Here is a 12,627-nt window from a genome sequence, read left to right on the forward strand (position 1 = left end):
ACAGACTGTCCATAACAACATTTTTCACCTACATGGAGAGATGATTCACCACTACACAGTGCAAAGGTATTAGAAAATGGTTAAAAATTACAATGAAATTACCAAACATAACTTGTCACAAATGCTAACAACAATATATACATTTACTTTATCTATACATACAGCAAGTAATGACCAGTAAGCAGCCACTTTGAGGGTTGCAGAAATGATTTAAAGATGCAGGTTAGGCTAGCTTTCTCTTTGTAACAAAAAAAGTAACACACTATGAGGATTACATAAGATTTGTGGGAATCAGGTTTGTTCATATTTTAGAAATTGCTTATCCACACCTTCATACACAAATACTTTATTACCAGTCTGGCTCTGGCTGTGATTTAGTACCCATCAACTTAACTAAAATGTGAATTATGGTGGACAATCTCTATCAATTTTAGTAAAATTGAATGAAGAGGTAACATAAACAATTGGCTATGCATTTCATTTCTGTAGATAAATGTATAAATGCTTCCTATATGACAATGACAGTAAGAAAGCTCTGGACATTTTGGTTGCCTAGTAGACAGCATAGAGCAATCTTGAACATTGGGATAGCTTGAGTTCTGAAAGATGGTTTAACCTGACAACTAATTCCATCAGTATCATAGAAAGAGCATATGTCATATGTCAGTAGCATAGCAGTAATGATGAATTTCGGCAGCTGCAGTCCAGCCAATCCCCTCCTGAATAACAGCCACAGAAGACAATCATTTTGGCACAGTTGGATTACATGTGGAGTTATCTTAATTTATGCTAAAACAAAATTGATGCCAACCTATTGCATAATTTTTCAAAAGGGGATAGCAGCATCAACTGTTACAACGGGCTATAAAGACTGATTTTATTTAACAAAAAAGAGCTGAGTTTACCATTATCATTTCTAAGGGATCTACCTGCACAAAGCTCTTCTTTGGAAATAAAGGCATTCTTTTAAAAGAAAGTATTCCTAAATGTGGATACTTAATATAAAATTTCATACTGACGTGGATTTTAACTGGCAAGAAAGATGCTGCAGCCATTTTATCCTTGTTTCTGCTAGATGCAAAACAAGCATGAAGTATACACAGAAGATGACATGGAAGAAAAGTGAACAATAAAACGGAGACATTCTTAAACTGAAGAAAACTTCTTTACTCTAACTATTCTCCTCTTTAAAGCATTCATGCAATAATTTAGAAGTGAGTGCAGACTCACAAACGCGGAAAAACAGAGGGCAAATTGAGGCTATTTCAGGGATTCAGATCAAGTGTTGATATACTTTATCAACACACTACAACCCAAAAAGGAGGGGTTTTTTTTCAATGTCATCTTATTACACAGCAAGGGAGGAAAACAGACAGTTCAATCACAAAATCATAATGCTTAAGCAGCATGAAATCATAAAGTTAGCAACAAAACAGGTGAAGCATGCTACATTTATGATTCATATGCTTCCTTTCACCCTAGCATAGTATTGGTTTACTGATAGCCCTAAATGGCCAGTCCCTGTTGGTCTCTCCAGCACAAGAGGAGTGAGCAGTATTATCCTTTAGGGTATACTTACGGTACTGCATTTCATCATATAAAAATAATGCACATGAATAGTTAAACTGTTTATCCAACCGTACACATAGGTTACAAGCTACCATAAATTGAGTTGTTGTTTAGACATTTACATAAAGCTCAATGCATACAAATAATCTTTACTGTCACATTCTAGATTCACTGAAAATGGCCTACTGCTACAATATAATTTGGTAATTTTATTTTGCCACAGACATCCTGATTCTCTTAAAAAAATTTGATGCAAACTAAAATAACACAATATCTGTGAATTCGTGTCTCTAAAAGAAAGCCTAAATGTGTAATTTCTTGAACATTTAGTTTGCTAGGTACGTTCTCAAGCACTTGGGAAGCAAGTATGTTCTAAAAGAGGCATCTCCATAAGTTTCAACTCAGTATAAGTCCAGAGTGAAAACAACACAGAGAAAACACCCAGATTTATCTGGTGCCCCCACATGGTGAAATAGGCATTTCCAGATACTAAATTGAAATTACGACATCACAAAGTTAAGAAACATGGTTGTTTCCTCTACACTAAAGCTGAACACAGAGATAAGAGGGGACATAAAGGACACCCTGCATGATCTCTTGGCTTCCTTTACCTCAGGTATATTGAAGGTTTCTTCAGTTACTGCAGGAGTTCATACTGTATGAGTAACAAAGCAACCAGCAAAATTCAGTCCATCTTTCATTATTGTGCAACTTCCTGATGTAAGTCACTTCCTAACAAAAAGATAATCTTTCAGAAGTGATGAAATAACCTAAGAGAAATGAGTTAGGGTCCCAAACCACTTTTTACAAATTTTAACTATATGTCTTTTATACTGATGGGCTCATTACCACATAAATGCAGCCAGTATACTGTCATCTGTTGTCAGTCAATAACGTATAGTATCAATGAAATTTCTAAATTAATTTCTCCACTCAAAATTTTTTTGAAAAAACCTTCCTTTTTTAAAATTATTGCAGTAAAGGATTTTTTTTTCCTCACTATACAAGAGCTGCTCTGAAAGTAACACCTCCTATTTTATTACACTGGCCCATAATAGCAGAAGCAGATATTGGTGGTATGGCAGTAGAGGCTGTACCTTTTTTTTAACCAATATTTCATTACATTGTTGCCATGTGACAGATGGCAGCAGAGCAGCAGTCTGACAAAATGGCATCTGACATGGAAGTGCACACACAGCAAAAGTGTGTCACTGAATTCCTCCATGTGGAAAAAATGGCACCCACTCACATTCATCAACATTCGCTCAGTGCATCCAAACAGTGGATGTGAGCACAGTGAGATGGTGGGTGGTGCACTTCAGCAGTAGCAACAACAACTTTTACTCAAAAAGACAATCTACACGGCAGATAGTCATGCAGATTTTTACAAGGGTGGAGGGTCTTGCTCATTGTTGATTAAAATGCATAGCTAGTGGTGATGACTATGTTGAAAAATAACATTTTGTAGCAGAGAATTTACTCTCTCAGGTTATGTTGTTGTGCTTTTTATACCTATTGTCATTTCCATGGAAATGAATAGGAGGCACTAATTTTGGAAAAACCTATGTAATTAAAATATACTTTGTCCTATCATATAAGATTTGTCATGGCAGTCAAAAAAACACAGTAAAATTAATAAGGGATCAACTAATGGAATATTTATTTGCTGCTGCTATTTTCATTTCATTTTCCGAATGCTAGTTATGAGAACACCTTTTATCATCACAAGGTTGGAAAGAACCTACAAGATCATCTAGTCAAACCATCCTGCTGTTACCATTGCTACCACAACCACTAAACCATATCTCGTAGCTCCTCGTGCAAACATCTCTTGAATACTGCCAGAGACAGTGACTCCACCACCTCCCTGGGGAGGCCATTCCAGTGCCTGACCACTCCCTGAGAGAAAAAGCTTTTTCTTATTTTTAACCTAAACCTTCTCTGGTATAACTTGCTGCCATTTCCTCTGGTCCTGTTTGTTGTCTGGGAGAAGAAGCCAAACCCCTTCTCATCACAACCTCTCTTCAGGAAGTTGCAGAGTGCAATGACTCCCCTGAGCCTCCTCTTCTCCAGACTGAACAATCCCAGCTCCCTCAGCCGTTCCTCATAAGACTTGTGCTCCAGACCCCTCACCAGTTTTGTTGCCCTCCTCTGAACACGCTCCAGGGCCTCAATGTCTTTCTTGTAGTGAGGGGCCCAAAACTGAACACAATACTCAAGGTGCGGCCTCACCAGTGTTGAGTATAGCGGGATGATCACCTCCCTGCTCCTGCTGGCCACACTATTTCTAATGCAGGCCAGGATTCCTTTGGCCCTCTTGGCCACCCGGGCACACTGTCGGCTCATGTTCAGCTGAGCATCAACCAACACCCCCAGGTCCCTTTCCTCTTCACAGTCATCCAGCCACTCAGCCCCAAGCCTATAGCGCTGCATGGGGTTATTGTGGCCAAAGTGCAGGACCTGGCACTTGGCCCTGTTGAACCTCATCCCATTCACTTCAGCCCAGCAATCCCGCTTATCTAGATCCATCTGAAAGGCCTTCCTACCCTCGGGCAGATCAACACTACCTCCCAACTTGGTGTCATTTGAAAACTTACTGAGAGTACACTCAATCCCCTCATCTAGGTCATCAATAAAGGTATTAAACAAGATGAGCTCCAGTACTGACCCTGGGGGACACCACTTGTAACAGATCACCAGCTGGTCTTAACTCTATTAACTACGGCCTGCTGGGCACGGCCCTCTCTCCATCAAAAATTCAGAAATTTCTCACACAGAAGGTGGAGACACTGAGTCCTTAGAAAGATCTCTGTAACTACTATTATCCTGTGCACTTGCTATAGCCATGTCAGCTTCTAACTAGGTAAATGTTAATAAACGCACTAGAAGTTTAAAAACTATTCTGAATTTTAAGACACTGTTCCTACAAATTACAATAGCATTGACTCAGTTGAAAATTTACTTTATCAGTTTATACCAAATCTTTCTATAATACATCTTAGTTAGGAAATATTTCTGTTATTCTACTTATCACCCTTCCACTCACAATATTCACCTAGATGTTTTCAACAGATCTCCCGCTCTTTCTCAATCAACGTTCCATAGGAATATAGAGGCAGTCTTCACATGTATTTTACTGATCATTCAAATCCGTAAACTAAAGAACTAGTTTGCTTAAATCAAGGCATTCATGTGATTTTTGACACAGAAATATGTAGCCCTTAAACAATCACTAGCATTTCATGAGAAAACAGAAATTAAATAAAAATGGACAATGTAAAGATGCTACCATGAAAAATTGACATTTTGCATATAGCAAAATAGCATTTTCCTTTAATTAAGATTGCATGTAGCTGATACTACTGGCATTCTGTACATACCAAAGCAACTGAAAACATTATGTATTAAAAGGATAAATGTGAAGAGCAATTTATGAATCATACCACTAAGTTTTACTTTCACAACACTATAAGTAGACCATAAGTATTCTAAAATTAGTTACATTTTTAATTTGTAATCAGAAGCAAGTATTTCAGCAGTCATATATAAACTGACCATATCTGTATTTGGTATAACATTCAATGGCAATTCCTGCGCTGTCTGGTATCTAGAAAAAATATCTTGAAGATTTGAAAAACTCCAAAACCCCATGAAAAACCAGGATGACCCTCGTTTTCTGGATTATCTGCTAAGGTGGACCCTTTTTTTTTTTTTTTTTTCCCCTCTCCCTCTTTAAAGAGTAGATAGCAAATCACCACCCAGGATACTAACAAACAATGTGCCAGTGAGCACTCAGGTCAGGAATATATCACTACAGATACTGACCCTGTCCTATATGAGAAAAATGTTCTAATTGCTCTGTGAAGTTAGTCTTATCAATTGTAAGTTCCAAAACAATAGAAGTAACAAATGATCATTATTTTTCATTTAATTCAGTGTAAATTCTGATATGCCTGCAGAACATTTATACATCGTAAGACACAGGTTTCTATAACTGAATACATTCCGTTAACATCTTTTTTCTTAGAAGTAAATAAAATCTCATACAAAGGTATTTGCTTGGTTATCAGATTTTTGTTCATAAAGATTTCAGTTACCTAACAGGTTCAAGTCTAATTCACAGCAGACTAATAATTCAGCTTCTGAAACTTTGTGTTATTTCCCATAAAAGGCATTTACCCACGTCTACAGTTCAAAAGGTTTGACCTTTTCTTGCAGCATTACCAGGGGTCATGATGGTAACTTCAGCCAAGTTAGGAAAACAGAGCTGCTATTAATTATTATTATTATTATTTACAATACAGAATTAATTAATTGGGCAATAAAAAGGTATTGCTATGATTTATCAGAGAATTAAAAACTCATTCACTGGACTTTTTTCCCACTGAACTACTGAATTTAATATCATAAAGCAAGCTCTTTACATTTTTATTTTAATTAGGTGACCTGACTTTGGAGGAAGTAAAGTGGAATCATTGTGACCACAGGTGAGAAGAAAGTAGAAGTTATTGTTAGGACATGTAAAACTGAGGGTCAATATTTTAAGATTTCTTTCATCTTACATTTATGCAACTACAGAAAATCCATCAGAAACCCTGTTCAGGAAGTCCAGTGTCTGGGTAACTTCAAGAAAATCTAAACAAGAAGTAAGAAACAGAGATTTAACAAAAATAAATGATTAGTGACCAGATATATTTTTCTTTTTTTTTTTTTTTTTTTTAATTTATGAAAGAGTACTAACTGACAGTGCCACTGCATTTGAGTGCCAAAGATAAAGTTTATTCCTGCTTCAACACCACCATTTTATGCAATTTTTCAGATATAAATAATCTCTACTGAAATGGAAAAAAAAAAACAATATCTGGCAAATCTTTATATAGTAACATGTTTGTTATAGTACAAAGAAAATGATGAACTATTTCTTATTACTAATACTGTTTCTAGAACTGCTACCTTTGTGCTAAAACAGCCATTATGGTGCAGAGATGTAAAGAATTACTGACCTAAGCAATTCTGCGTGCATGTATGATGCTCACAAATACATTTCATGTTAGGATGCATTACTGCATAACATTCTTAATCGTATCTCTCCCTGCAGGACTCCATTGGAAACACTGCATGTTGCATCTTTATACAACATATTACGTAGAAATAACTTAGAAAAGCAAACAGCTAGTAAATAACCATTGCACATGCAGTTACCATGCATTATGCATTTAATAACCTAAATTTTTCAGTGGTGAAGATTTTCAGTTAACCACTCAGTTATAGTGCTTATACCATGGCACAATCTTTACCTGTTCTTTCCAAGAAGATAAGCTATTAGCCCTAATTACGGATACTGTTTCCATGCTCAAAAACACTGCCAGAACATTACTTGAGCTACAGCCATATTAGACTTCACTGTTTCCACATGTGAAGTTATTTAGAAGTTGAAGAGGAAGTTTTATGGATAGGGCCCTGCAGCACGGCCCGCTCACTCAGCAACGTTTTGGCGCCAAAGTGGAAAACGGCCGAGAGGCACAGCGCTGCCTGTGAGGTGAGGGGGAGGGGAGAAGAGTGCGAGAAGCAGCCGTTTGAATGCCCCGCTCAGAGAAGCTGCCGGTGCCAGAGCAGGATGATGCGTGTTAATTGTGTATTATCAACTCCCTGCTGCTGATTCCATCTTTAAGCCCAGGCCTGCCATCTTTGACATTTTGAAAAGTCATTTTTTCCACAGACATCTTTCACTCTTCCCCACCGATTTCGTACTTCTATGTCTCCTTTCCCTAAGTAACCATACAATTCTACAAAATAGGCTTAGCAAAATTCACATCATCCCTCACTAAAGACACTCCTTATTGGCTACCAAACAGTATCAGTCCCGCTCTTGCACATTCGACTTGTGTAGCAGTTTTGATATGGATCTAGCAGTCCCCCCAAACACAGCTTTCAGTGGTTACAATAATTGAGAAAAACACATCCATTCTGAAATTATTAATATTATCACAAGGAGATTAATTTCCTTTTGATGTTCTTCTATCAGGAACTCTACTTTGATTCATCGATGTCACAGAACAAATTAGTGCAGTACATAGTCATGCAATGCAATATTAAAATTGGGCATTATTCTGCCTCTGATATCAAACAATAAAGTAGCAGGTGGATTTTATTTTTTTAAATGGCTCTCACGTATGAGTAAAAGGCTGCACAAACGACAATTATCTTTCTCTCTGGAAGTTGTTCTTGTTTCATTGCATATCTGTATCAAAATCTTCTGTGCCTGAAAAGACTATGCAATAAAAGGCCAAACGTTCAATGGCATATAGAAGATACGAGATTCCATAACCTCATATGTTGTGTGTCTTTAGCTTCAAAATGGCTATAAAACTTAAATTTAAAAAAAAAAAAAAAGCCACACCATCCCAACACCAACCAACTCATGCACATTCTTTTGGAAAAGATATTTGACAAACATTCAATTATAATAATATTGTCCTTCTATGTATGTATTATAGTGCATGCTACACTTTGCTCTGAAATTAGTAATTATAAGCAATGATATTTACACTGCCACTAAAACCAGATTTGTAAAATCAAGCATTAATGTTCCAGTGTTCTACATTTCAACACCACATCAGAACCTGCTTCTCTAATTTTATCATTTGTTTCGATGGGAGGTTATTGAGTCTCAATGTCTTCCTTCACATATGTCTTCCCATGAGATTGTAATGCAGTGCAGTTTTACACAGCTATTCTTGCCCAACAGCAGATGACTGGATAGGATACAGCAGAATCTTTGAAGTTCAACTGTATAGACAAGGATCAATGCATAACACACTACTGCATGCCAATGGTCAATTCCATAGCTGCAGGCCTATATAGTTTGGTGTCCAACACCAGTGGTAAATTAACAAAATAGAGCCCGTTACTTTGATCAGAACCCTTGAGAATGTCTGCTATTATTTCCCCAAACTTATTTACATATTTAGTAAAACCAGAAAAGTGAAAATATGGAAATTAAAGAAATCCATACAATCTCTAGAAAGAGATAATGTCTCACTACTTCTTAAAAAAAAAAATAATCTCAACAGAGAAACATGAGATGCTAAGTGGATTAGCTGCAATACAAATCCTATTGAACAGAACAGACATAACTTGCAATTTACATTTGTCCATGGAGAGCTGATTATTAGTTTTGCATTAATTGCAGAAACCTGTTAAAACTATCCATGCCAGCTTCCCCTGATAATCAGAATCTCTATTTTGTTATGAATTCTTATTTGTTGTATATTTTGAAGGCTAACATATCAGCTCAAACAAGTTTTATTTTTAATAATAGAGGATCTTTTGAAGGCTCAGGCTACTTACTGAGAGAGGTTGAGAGGATGGAGAGGTTGGAAGGGTTAGCCATAATTTGCATTACATGTTTTTGAGAATGTATTTGTGGTGGTTTTTTTTTTCCTTCTCTCCAGTCTTGTGAGCTCAATGCCATGTTGTATCTTTGCAATGACTTCCACTTGTCAAGAAGTAGACATTCACACTTAAAGATTTGTTTAGAAAAGTGAAAGCAAGGTATTTTTAAAAAACTGATATTTTTAGAAAGTTCAGTATATCTGAGGAATTTTATGCAAAATGTGTTTAACATATCACTTTTCTTACATTTATCTCCTTTGAAAAAACAAGTATCCAGACATTCAAGTAGGATAAATTTTCAAGTTATTTTTCTGAGTTGCAGTGTGTCCCTACACACCCAAAAGTACTCTGAACATTATATTTCTTATTTTAAGAAGATATTGAATGATGTTTAGCATATATCATTTTATAAAAAGCTTTCACTATATTAAACACTAAACTAAAATGAGATTGCCAGAATTAAATGATCGGTTTCTTTTCTTCCCAATGAAATGAATGACAAGTAAAATTTTAGTCACAGATATATTGTCAAGATGTATTTTATATTCACTGTGAAATATTTGACTTGGCCTAGTATATATATTTGACAGACCTAGTACTCTGTTTTACGTAGATAAGTATGTGCTTTGCTTAGCTTGGAAATAAAGTCAGCAAAAAAAGAGTTGAAGCTTTCAAAACACAGAAGTACAACTTACTGCTGTTTTCCCATAAAGCTGCAGAATGCAGGTCCCTTTCAGCTGTTAAAAGATTGAAGAATGACTTGGAGTACAACAATAATGTCAGAAGAATGGGGAAGTGCACACCAGACAGCCATAAGAACTTCATTTGACTTGTATTGGCAATTGATTTAAATGGAATTGCAACTACTCGTCAAGGTCAAGAGTGCTTTCTTGACATTAGGGACCTCTGTGTCAACTGTAAATGTACAGTGGTCATCTATTTTTTACAAACATGCTCCAATCATTATAAATCATATTTTAGAATGATTGTTTTAATGTTCTAGGTAATGTGATTTTACTGAACAGTGGCATTGCTAACTGAACAACTTGCAATATATTCTCTGCTTTACAAATTACTCCACAACATAATAAAATAAAGTTTACAAGACACTATGCAGCTTAACCAAAAGATTGCATCAGTCACCTTCCATCTAAGTACAGCAACTTTTCAAGACAGCAGTGTTGGGACTTCAGGACAAGAAGGTCTAATCATTGGTGCACAAACATCAGACAAATGTTTAACTAACACTTGAGCAAATCCAAAAATACTGCCAACAGGTCAAAATTTCTGGGATGTTCTACAACTTCTATAAGAGATTCACCTCTTACTGAACTTCAGGACAACCTATTTATTTGTATTCTATATACATACAAAGGGCCCATATTGTGTCAGTTTTTTGTTTTTTTTTTTTTCCCTCCAACATAGGTGTTCCTATGCTCTAAAGACAAATACAGGGCACATCTCTGCTTTTGAAATGCTGATAATTTAGGATCCTGTCCTTCAGGGATTAGGGCTACCCTCTGAACATCAATTCTATGTATTACTAAGACATTACTCGTGTTAGTTCCCATGCTAACTATGTTCAGCTCATATGTATTCTTGCCTTACTGTTACTTCTGAGTTAAATACATTTTGACAATAAAGAGCCAGGAGGTTAAAATTAGAAAGAAGACAGCAGGCTCATATTGAATTACATTTCTCACCAGAATACTATTATTACTCTGTCTCTTTTGTCAATCACTGCATTCATATCTTTGGAAATTTTGTAAAGACGTTATTTTAAGAAATGGCAAAGTGTGACAAAGAGAAGGGTCCTGTACATATCAGAAGAGACAGGGTCTATATCTTAGTGAAGTAATAGTCAATATTTGTATTGGTTTTAGTAATAACTGGCACAGCCCAAGCAGCATCCACATTTTCTCTAATTGGCCTTCTATATATATATTTTTTTTAATTTGCAGAATTATTTTACTTGTTACATGGCCTATCTTTCATCTATTTTCAGATCTCCTTTAGCAGCAGTTACACATTTTCCTTCCAAGTAGTTTTCTGCACTTGAAGGGGTAACTACTTTTGAATTCTAGAGCCAAACTCGTTAGTTTTGCTGAACAGTATGCAGTGATACAACCCAAACAGCATGATCGCAGTGTAACATCATGCTAACTGGCTTGCCAGCTAGAAGTTCCTTTCAAAGTTTGTAAAAACAAATGCTTTTAATCTTTTCTTCTAGTGTCTCCTATCTTGAATAATTAGCTAATAATAATTTAGTAACCTAATAGTAATTGACAACATAGAAATGCATAATAACTATGTCCAGAAAACTGACACGAGCAATATTATATCACCCAATATACTGGCTTTCATACAACTATTTCATTACCTGCAAGCTACTTGGTAATGAATATGCTATTAAAAGGTTTTTTTTAATTTCCATGTTTCTCATGTTGTAATTCTCCAATAAATTTCTCTGACTTCCAACATAAATAAGTTTCATTATTCCTCATTATTAAAAGAAACAAACACATTCTCCTTCACTGAAAGGGTGTCATATAATTAGATGACCTTCCTACATAAAATCATGAATGAAAAAGGACCTGACAACTTGCAGAAAAATATTTAATCAGGCATTAGGACATTAAATATAGTTAGTCAAGTCACAAGACATTATTGTACTAACAAATGCTTTCAGAAATAGTCTTTTATAATACAAGAGATCAAAACAGACTTTAGTTTTACTACACCATTAGACAAGTCTCAGCTTTTGAACAATTTATCACTGATTTCTTCATTTGGTTGTTTTAAACATGCTTTTAAAACATACTTGATAACTAGTAAAAATTGTATACAATGCAAATGACATTTCAGATAAGTTTTATTGACTTAATGCTCTGGTAATAAAATTATAACAATCAGTATTATTTTGATTTATTGCAAATTTTACTTTCACCTTTAATGGACTTGGAGCACAGCAGAATTGAGTGTAATGCTGCTGCCACCTCAAGGTCACTACTGAAAAGTGTGATAGTTCGTTTTGGTCCACTCACATATAATAAACAGTGGCAGGATTCAGTAACTAAGAATGAGCAGAGTTGTTTTCAAGCAGTTTTTAAGTGCTCATTGTGTGCAGGTTCCACATGCCTATTACTAATGAAAACATGACTCTGTATAGATGCTAGTGCACACACATCCTGCGTGCACACACTGCTAAGGACTGAAAAAAAAAAAAACAAAAAAAAAACACACAACAAACTTTGGGTATTCAGGAACGCCCATAAAGTGAGCCAAACCCTGTGACCCTAATTGTATGCAGAAACTCGCAAGAGTATGACTAAGTAAAAGTGAAAGGGGATTTAAATTTTGATCCAGTATCTTCCCAACTTTTATAATTTTAATGTTCAGATGAAAAATTACAGTAGGAAGTAGAAAAATCATTTTTATATTATTAGTTTAATATGTACTTTGGGGGAGCAATTTTGTAAATGTACAATGAGTTCTGTACCACAGATTGAAAAGTTGTGAAAGTTTTCTCAAGGTTTTGAAGAAAAAATAAATATTTTAATAAAGAAAATTGGAATTATGTATTTATAAGGTACTATGAAACATCTGCAATGTGTTGCATGTCTATATGGGTATTCACAGTTTATCCTGAATTTGTACTCCTAG

Source organism: Meleagris gallopavo, chromosome 13, assembly GCF_905368555.1.
Source record: "Meleagris gallopavo chromosome 13, MGAL_WU_HG_1.1, whole genome shotgun sequence".
Lineage (NCBI taxonomy): Eukaryota > Metazoa > Chordata > Aves > Galliformes > Phasianidae > Meleagris > Meleagris gallopavo.